A 9,576-nucleotide genomic window follows, 5' to 3' on the forward strand; every position below is an offset into this window, starting at 1 on the left:
AACTTCCAGACTAAGGCAGATGAGGAAGAAGGAACTGGCAGTCTACTTCTGAAAAAATCGGCCAGTGAAAATCTTATGAATAGCAGCAGAATAATGTCTGATATATAGTGTCAGAAGATGAGCCCCTCAGGGTGGAAGGCACTCAAAAGACGACTGCGGAAGAGCTGCTTCCTCAAAGTAGAGTCGACCTTAATGACGTGGATGGACTCACACTTTTGGGAACTTCAGTTGCTGATGTGGCACAACTCAAAATGGGAAGAAACAGCTGTGAACATCCATTAATAATCAGAACTTGGAATGAATGAAGTATGAATCTAGGAAAATTGGAAGTTGTCAAAAATGAAATGTCGACTAATGCAGGAAGCATCAAAAGAAGATGGAAGAAATACACGGTCACTGTACCTAAAAGAATTGGTCAACATTCAACCATTTCAGGAGGTAGCATATGATCAAGAACTGATGGTACTGAACAAAGAAGTCCAAGCTGCTCTGAAGGCAGTGGCGAAACACAAGGCTTCAGGAACTGACAGAATACCAACTGAGACGTTGCAACAAATGGATGGAAACATCTATGCCAAGAAATTTGGAAGACAGCTATCTGGCCACCCTACTGAAAGAGATCCATATTTGTGCCCGTTCCAAAGAAGGGTGAGCCAACAGAATGTGGGAATTATTAAACAATATCATTAATATCACACCCAAATAAAATTTTGCTGAAGATAATTCACAAGCAGTTGCAGCAGTACATCCACAGGGAACTGCCAGAGATTCAGGCTGGATTCAGAAGAGGATGTGGAACAAGGGATATCATTGCTGATATCAGATGAATCTTGGTTGAAAGCAGAGACTATCAGAAAGATGTCTACCTATGTTTTATTGACTATGCAAAGGCATTTGACTGTGTGGATCATAACAAATTATGGATAACATTTTGAAGAACGGGAATTCCAGAACACCTAATTGTGTTTATGAGGAACCTGTACTTAGACCAAGAGGTAGTCATCAGAACAGAACAAGGGGATACTGAGTGGTTTAAAATCAAGAAAGGCGTGGGTCAGAGTTGTATAATTTCACCATATTTATTCAGTCTGTATGCTGAGCAAATAATCTGAAAAACTGGACTATATGAAGAAGAACGTAGCATCAGGATTGGAGGAAGACTTATTAACAACCTGTGTTATGCAATTGACACAACCTTCCTTGCTGAAAGTGAAGAGGACTTGAAGTACTTACTGTTGAAGATCAAAGATTACAGCCTTCAATATGGATTACACCTCAACATAAAGAAAATAAAAATCCTCACAACTGGACTGATAAGCAATAGCATGATAAATGGAGAAAACACTGAAGTTGTCAAGGATTTCATTTAATTAGATCCACAATCAACATCCATGGAAGCAGCAGTCAAGAAATCAAATGTATTGCATTGGACAAATCTGCTACTAAAGACCTCTTTAAGGTGTTAAAAGGCAAAGATGTCACTTTGAGGACTAAGGTGTGCCTTACCCAAGCCATGGTATTTTCAATCATCTCATATGCATATGAAAGCTGGCCAATGAATAAGAAAGACCAAAGAAGAATTAATACCTTTGAATTATGGTGTTGGTGAAGAATATTGAATATACCATGGACTGCCAAAAGAATGAACAAATCTGTCTTGGCACAAGTACAGCCAGAATGCTCCTTAGAAGCGAGGATGATGAGGATTTCGTTCTGTTGTACATGAGGTCACTATGAGTCAGAATCAACTCCATGGCACCTAACAACAACAGCAATACCAATATAAAAAAAGGAAAAGTAACAGATTGGGAAACGAGTTCTCGGAAGAGCCCGTATTCTCATACTGGTGACACCAGGAGCTATAACAGAAGTTCTATCTGGTAGTAGATAAAAAAAATCAATTGCTACATAGGGAGCTAGTCCTCAGCTAACCAGCGTGCCTTCAGCCACGCACAGCCTGTTTCTTCCCTAACCTCTACTGAGGGCCTTAATGTCCCCTTCTCTCTTCCTCCTCCAGCTTGTGAAAGCCCATTCTCAGAAAAGCATTTGATAATCTCACGCACATGGTAAATGGCTGATAGATGGTAAAAGGAAGTTAGTGTGGCATAGCTACACTTCGGTAGGAGCCAGAAGGCCCAGCTCCTTTGTATTCTACCACATCCAGGCATAGAGGGAAAGGCTCTGGAGATTCTAGAGGCAGGCTTCTCTGGGTTAGAATCTTGCCCCATCACTTATGAGCTGTGTGACCAAAGACACATTACTTAATCTTGGTGCTCTTGAATTTTCTTTGCTTAAAGTGGATATTGTAATGCTTACTTACTATGGTATTTTGAGGACTATTTATCAAGTAGCACAAAACCTGACATATAGAACAATTAGTAGCCAGGTAGAATGGCACGGAGTTAAATATTAAAATAAATATAATTGGACAAAAGAAATTAGTGTGGGTTGAACTAATAAAACGGGAACTTCTAGGCTCAGAAGGATGAAATGGGTTTGCAAAGATGTAGGATTCACTTATCTAAAAAGAGAAGAAAAGGCAGATGCATAGAGACCAAAGTTTGTTGGTGGTTGCCAGGAGCTGGAGGAAGGGGGGAAAGGGTGTTAATGGTGATGGAAAAATGGCGTCCATTGAGGGTAAGGTTGCGTAGTCGATTGTTGTGGTTGCTGTCAATAAGTTGTACACCTGTAAAAAGTTGAACTTTCCCCACTAGGCTACCTCATAGGTGCTGTCCAACCCACGTATTGGCTGCCTTTAACCTAAATATCCCCCTATTGTCCAAACAGCCATGGCCAGAGGGGTCACAAAGCCTCTGGGTCCCAGCCTCAGAGCCAGGCTGGGAGGAAGAAGAGAGGACCAAGCAAGGACTGGCCAGAAGAATCCAGCCCAGCTGTAGGAGGGCACCCAAGTGAAGGGGTGTGACAAATCAGGCTAGATTCTGGATGAATAACAGAGTCCTTCAACCCTTTGAACTGAGGCTTGGAAGCAGGACGTACAGACAACATACCACGCAAAGCTGGGTGGGCTGTGGCACCGTGGTCCTCGGAAGGCAGGCGCAGCTAGACCCTGGCCAGGTTATTACTGTTTTTAAGTGGGAAGGTGTGAATTCAGTTCAAGTCAGTTCATCAAACTCTTATTAAGTACCTACTGCCTGCCAGTGGAGCCCTGGTGGTGCAGCGTTTAAGAGCTTGGTTGCTAACCGAACGGTTGGTAGTTCGAATCCACCAGCCACTCTGTGGAAACCCTGTGGGGCAGTTCTGCTCTGTCCTGTAGGGTGGCTATGAGTCGGAATTGACTCAGTGGCAACGGGTTTGGTTTTAGTTTGTTGTCTGCCAGTGGTAGTATGTATGAGCCAGTGGGGAATGACAGTATGGTTCATGGTCCTAACTTCAAGAATCTAAGGAGTCGGGGCGGGGAGGGGGAGGAGACAAACACACACACACAATTAGAGAGCATAGTATCTATCAAAAAAACCAAACCAGTCCCTGCTGAGTCTACTGTGACTCATGGCAACCCCATGTGTGTCAGAATAGAACTGTGCCCCATAGGGTTTTCAATGTCCGATTTTTTTGGTAGATTGCCAGGCCTTTCTTCCGAGGTGCCTCTGGGTAGATACGAACTGCTGGGTGGGTTGACTATTTGCACCACCCAGGGACTCCATAGAGCATAATACGTACATTAATAAAGACACGTGTGAGATGTGGAAGAGATGAGAGGGTCATCTCGTTTGGGGGAAACAGAAAGAGGAAGCCAAGGAACGATTACTCAGGAGCAGACACCTGTGCAGCATTTTAAAGGCGGAATTAGATAAATAGGGGCTTTCCCAGGAGGATGGCGTGGGTGGAGTGCGAGGCTCAGTCTGGGGTTCGGGGGATGGGGATAGGAAGGGTGTGGCAAGAATTAAGTAGGTGACAGATCTCCAGCTAAGCAGGCTGGGGTTCAGGACCAGACTCTGAGCTCAGTAGAGAACTGAGCTGTTAAAGAAGAAAGTGAGGCAGAACCCAGGTGTATGACAGGGCAGAGCAGGGGTGAGGAACAACCAGGTCTTTGTGAATATCTCAGATAAGGCTTGTTGAACTGACCTGAGATGAAATGACTCCGCTGCTTCTTATAATTCGTATTAGTTACCACGTATTGAGGGCAGGGAATTAGTAAAGTGTTTAAAATACATTATCTGTAATCGTCACAGTAATAACCTGAAGGCCTACCACTAAGAAGGAGATTTTAGGTTCTACCACATGCAATTGTCAGGTTTGACAGGGCTTCACACCAGAATCACGTGGGGACCAGACTTAATCAGAATCTACGTTTTAACAAGATCCCCGGTGATTCTTACGTAGAATAAATTTGGAGAACTGCTGCTCCTCTAGTGGTTCCCAGGATTAGTCCCTCCTCCCTAACCAGCAGCAGTAGCATCGCCCAGGACCTTGTTAGAAATGCAAATTCCCAGCAGGGGTGCAAACCAGAAAGAACTAGTTCGAAGCCCTGCTATTTGACGTCTGTGGTGTAGAAAAACAGCAATTTCACGTGGCCCAACCTAACGGATCTAAACCAGGTCAACCTGACGTCAAGGTCAATACTGTTTTCTGTAGGGAGGAAGAGCCAGTTCTGAGTGGCTGAGGCAAACAGGAGTCATGAGGGCGGGAAGGGTGAAGGCAGGTGGGAACAGGGCAGGCCTGCAGGGTGATGCATCAGGGACACTCAGCTGAGGCGGGGAGAGGTGTTTAGATGTTTAGATGTGTAAATCCTGACACCTTAGTATTCATCATGTGGACAGAAGCAGCAGATAGGAGAATTCTTTTTATTTCTATCTTTTCTATGGGCCATATTTTAACAACTACAGTAAAAACAATCAAAATATTTGTTTTTCCTCCTCTCCAGTTAAAAGTATTCCAATGGGAAAGACTCCGTTTTTGTTTTTGTTTTTTTTTCTAGAAGGTGGAGAAAGAAAAAGGCAAAACAGAATCAGCAAGCCCAGTTTTCTCTGTAACCACTTTTAACAACAGCTCTGTGCTGGTCTTAGGAATATGAAAGTGCCCCTTTATTTTATTTTATTTTTTTACACGATCATGTTTTACATAGCAGCAGCTTTTACACGGCACTCCTTGCAGGATGATTTTGGAGAGAGGAAACTGAGTTTATGTTTTGGGATAGCCTTTCATTGCCAGGAAAATAAGTGAAGAACCCGAGGCAGCATTACTACTGAAGCCTGAAAGAAGAGAAGAAGCTTCCAGTTTCTATTACTGCAGTGCAAGGCAGTCATAATTAATGTCATTTATAAAGAGGCTATTATCAAAGGGGGTATGTCACCAATCCCCCTCAGCCCAAATTGTTGGTCTAATTTCGCTAATAGCTGTTTTGCTCTAACCACTCCCGTTTACATGCAGAAAAAATTGATAAATTCACCACGGGCCACACCACAGATCCTTCATCAACTCTATCTACAAAGGCGTTTTGCACATTGCCTGAGGAAGGATTTGGAATTGATTGTCCGGGGCAGGATGGGAGAGAACAAGAACCTAAAATGGAAATCTGCAATTACAGCTCAGAATATCTTTAGGGAAACAGAACCATTTCCAGGCAAGTGTCAGCAACGCTGCGTGACAAATGGTAATGGTGAGAGGCTTCTGACCGCTGGCACCCCTTACGGGGCACACAGTGACTTTCATTTTTCTCTGGTCCCTTTTTTATCTCCCTTCTAGCCTACCTCTGATGGTCACCCAAACTTGGCATTGTTCATTTAATTTTCAGATACATATACCCAGTAGGAACCCTGGTGGTACAGTGGCAAAGAACTCGGCCACTAACCAAAAGGTCAGCAGTTCAAAACCACCAGCCACTCCTTGGAAACCCTATTGGGTAATTTTACTCTGTCCTGTAGGTTGCTGTGAGCTAGAATCCACTCGACAGCAACAGGTTTGGTTTGGTTATTGGTATATCCAGTAGGAGCCCTGGTGGCACAGTGGTTAAGAGCTCAGCTGCTAACCAAAAGTTCAGCAGTTTGAATCCATCAGCTGCTCCTTGGAAACCCTATGGGGAAGTTCTACTCTGTCCTATGAGTCAGAATTGACTGGACAGCAATGGGTTTGGTTTGGGTTGTATCCAGTAAATCTTCCATAAATAGAATTGCATGATCTCTCCCCCACCTGGTTATAGGAATTTCCTCCTTTCATTATCAACCCCAAGACGTATTTGAAGGCAGCTCTAAGCAAGACCAGAGTATAAGGGAAAATCTCATTTTATAGACAAATATCTAAACTCCGAAGACCCAAAGTGACGGCAACAAAGAGTTGGCTAGTGGCAGCGGCAGCTTACGGGGGACCTGTCAATGAGGACACGTGCTCCCAAGACACAGTGGTACAGGTGGCTGAGCCCTGAGTCGGGCATTAGAAGACTTGAGTTCTAATTCCCTCTCTGCCACTAAGTAGTTGAGTAGTCTTTAATAAGTTGTTTTGTTTCTCTGAACTTCCATTTTCTTACCAAGAAAGGTTGGCGGTTCGAACCCCCCCAGCTGTGCCACAGGAGAAAGAAGTGGCAGTCTGCTTCTGCAAAGATTCCACCTTGGAAACCCTATGGAGCAGTTTTACTCTGACCTATAGGGTCACTATGAGTCAGAATTGACTCCACGGCAGTGGGTTTGGTTTGGAAGATGACTGGATTGGGCTACATCAATAGTTCTCCACCTTTTTTCCCCCAGTGACCCATGACACATTCCTACTACAGCCCTATAATCATACCTAGAATTTGAAGTTACTCCTCATGGAATGGGCTGTTTCTCAGTTTTTTTTGTTTGTTTTAATGCATGCCCTCTTTTGAAAACCGTAACAATATAAAGAAAGATATTTTGGGACCTTTCCAGCTTTATCGTTCTCTGATTCTAAGTGGGAAAGAGATTGTGTGCATGTGTTTGTTTCTGTATCAGGATGTGTCTCAAACCTGCCTCCTGGAAGGAATTCAAATATTTGTTGAACACAGTTGAATTGGTGGCTTAAACGTCATTCTCTCTTTTGGGCCAGGGGGCATTCCACTCTTTCTCTCTCCTCTCCTCCTATCTCCCTTCTCCTTTTATCTCTCCTATAGCTCAAGGGGAGCTTGGGCAGTGGGGCAGGTGAAGTTTGACATAGAACCTATTCTCATAACTTGGAAGCTCATCCAACCCCTAGGAGATCTGAGCTTTGCTTTCTGAGAGTACCAAATGTCAATTTTCTTTTCTCTTTTCAGCAAGCAGCAAGGAAGAATGTCCTGCAGAGGGCCCAAGCCAGATAGGCTTACATGGAGCACACTGGAGCCCTTTTGTGACTGTCCCCCCTATATCTGGGAAGCTCCAGGGGGAATGTGGCCTGAATTTAAACACTCGGGGCCGTGACCATTAACAGTGAGCACTTTTGTAGATTCATGGGCCTCTCCTGCCTTTCCTCTCCCATGGCCTTGAATGATCTGTTGTTTGTGGACAATTCACTTGTTGTACTCCAGAGAGCAGGCTGATGCTGGCTCACCCATTGTCTCTTATATGGGCAAACAAAAGCAGTCTTCTTAGGCCAGAGCACCAAGCTGATAAAGGACTGATTAAAGCCTCTTTTGTGGTGAAATTTAATAGGTCTGGGTTGGGCATTAGATTTGATTAACCCCAACCAGTCATTACATGGCATTATGTATACAGTACAGCTATGCCCAACAGGCTCTCAGCAGGGTGGAGCCTGGCTATGAACTCTTGGATGGTGCCAAGACACCGCAGGCAGAGCTGGTCATCAGCAAAATGGAAGTCAATAAATAACCTTATCTCTGGAGCCTCCAATTTTCCCTTTCAGTCCCTTCCTTCTCCACCCACCCTTTATATTCACTCTTTCGCAGAACCCAGTGCTTTCAGATGGTTATGCTCAGGCAGGAAGACATCTGATAAACTCATTCACACGGAGTGATATAAGGGGTTACCCTTTCCAAGAGTAGCTGCAGTTCAAAAGAGGAGCTTGGATAGAGAATTATGAAACTCAAAGGGATGAAGCTCTCACGGTGGTGTCCGAGGCTGCCTGGTTCCCCAGCCCAGAGTCTCCTTTCTCACCAGAGTTGGGCCAGGGGGCTTCTCCCTGAAAGCTCTCCAGCACCAACTCCAGCTTCCGTTTGGAGAAATTAAAGAAACTCTGGTGTGCCCATCAGGTGACCCTCAAGCTTCCTTTTCTGCCTTTCCTGCTCTGGTCAGTGCCTTATCTTGGTGACTGGATACTGACCTTGTTCAAGCGACCAGCCTCTGCCTTGTGCTTCAACTCTGATACCTGGTCCACCCAGTCTTCCAGGCCTTCTAAGAATGGATCCATACTTCTGTGTTGCCAATTCTGTCTCTAGTCTCTCTCACCTCACCCCTTCTCACCCCTGATCAGAGCCAGGAGCTTCCTAGCCATCTCGCTGGTTCTCCACCCCAGAGCCACCCTTCTCCCTCCTCCTTCTCCCTCCATCCTTTATCTCTTGCTGGTCCTCCCTGAGGCTGACCTGAGCCTTGTCTACTGCTCGTCTCCCATCCAACTAGATTTCCTCCAGCTGTCCCCACTCAGTGGGAGTGATGCTTCCAGGTCCTAGACCCATCTCACGCTCCCACAGTTAGCCCTTTTCTTTCCCTTGGTGTCACAGAGTACCATAACTATGTGGCAAGAATGAATTAGTAGAAGGCCAACCCGGATTGTCAGGGAAATTTATCCAATAGGTAAATTGAATAAATACCCTTCAAAATTTCACTGAAACATCTCCCTCCCTCTCAGAGTACTCTCAAGGCACAGTATGTATTCCTCTGTCATGGTACTGATTACACTGTGCTTTAATTGTAGACTTGAGAGCAAGGATCATGCTTTCATTCTGTTAGCTTAGCACATAGTCAGCCTTAAAAAAAAAGTGAATGAATGATTTGAAAAGTGAGAGCCACACTCTAAGTTATAGAATCTCCACTGTTCACCACAGGAGGCTCTTCCTGACATGTCTCTCGGTTGTAATAGCACCTTTATAGGTAACAAATCTTTCTGGCTGATACTAATATAGCTACACTGGCTTTTGTGGGTAAATGTTTGTCTGGTTCACCTTTTTCTGTCATTTTACTTTCCACCTTTCAGTGTCTTTATGTTTTTTAAGATGGCTCTCTCTTGTGAAAAACAGACAGCTAGATTTACTTTTATTATTGTATGACAACCTCTGTCTTCTGACTGGTGTATTTAGGACATATACTTCACTTATAATGATTGATAGTTTTGGAATTATGTTACCTGTTAATTGGTGCTATTGGTCCTGTTTTTTCTGTGTTCTTTTTTTCCTCCCTTCTTTAGGAATACCTGATTTTTTTAATCCATTTTTTCATCCAGCTAGTTTTCAATTGAACTCACATTCTCTTTGTGATGAAAATCCACCTATTGTACAATAAAGGTATTTTCTGACTTATTATTATATACAGTAGACCAATGCATTAGGCTTTCCTCAGGAACAAGTAGCTGAATCTTAGACAATGTAGCACATGATTCAATCACTTAATCTTTTTACTATTAAAAATATGAGCTTGTAATAAAAATAACGGCCTGAATACCAACTATTCTTTAATT

The sequence above is a fragment of the Trichechus manatus genome, unplaced genomic scaffold (genome assembly GCF_000243295.1).
Source record: "Trichechus manatus latirostris isolate Lorelei unplaced genomic scaffold, TriManLat1.0 scaffold00005, whole genome shotgun sequence".
Taxonomy (NCBI): Eukaryota; Metazoa; Chordata; class Mammalia; order Sirenia; family Trichechidae; genus Trichechus; species Trichechus manatus.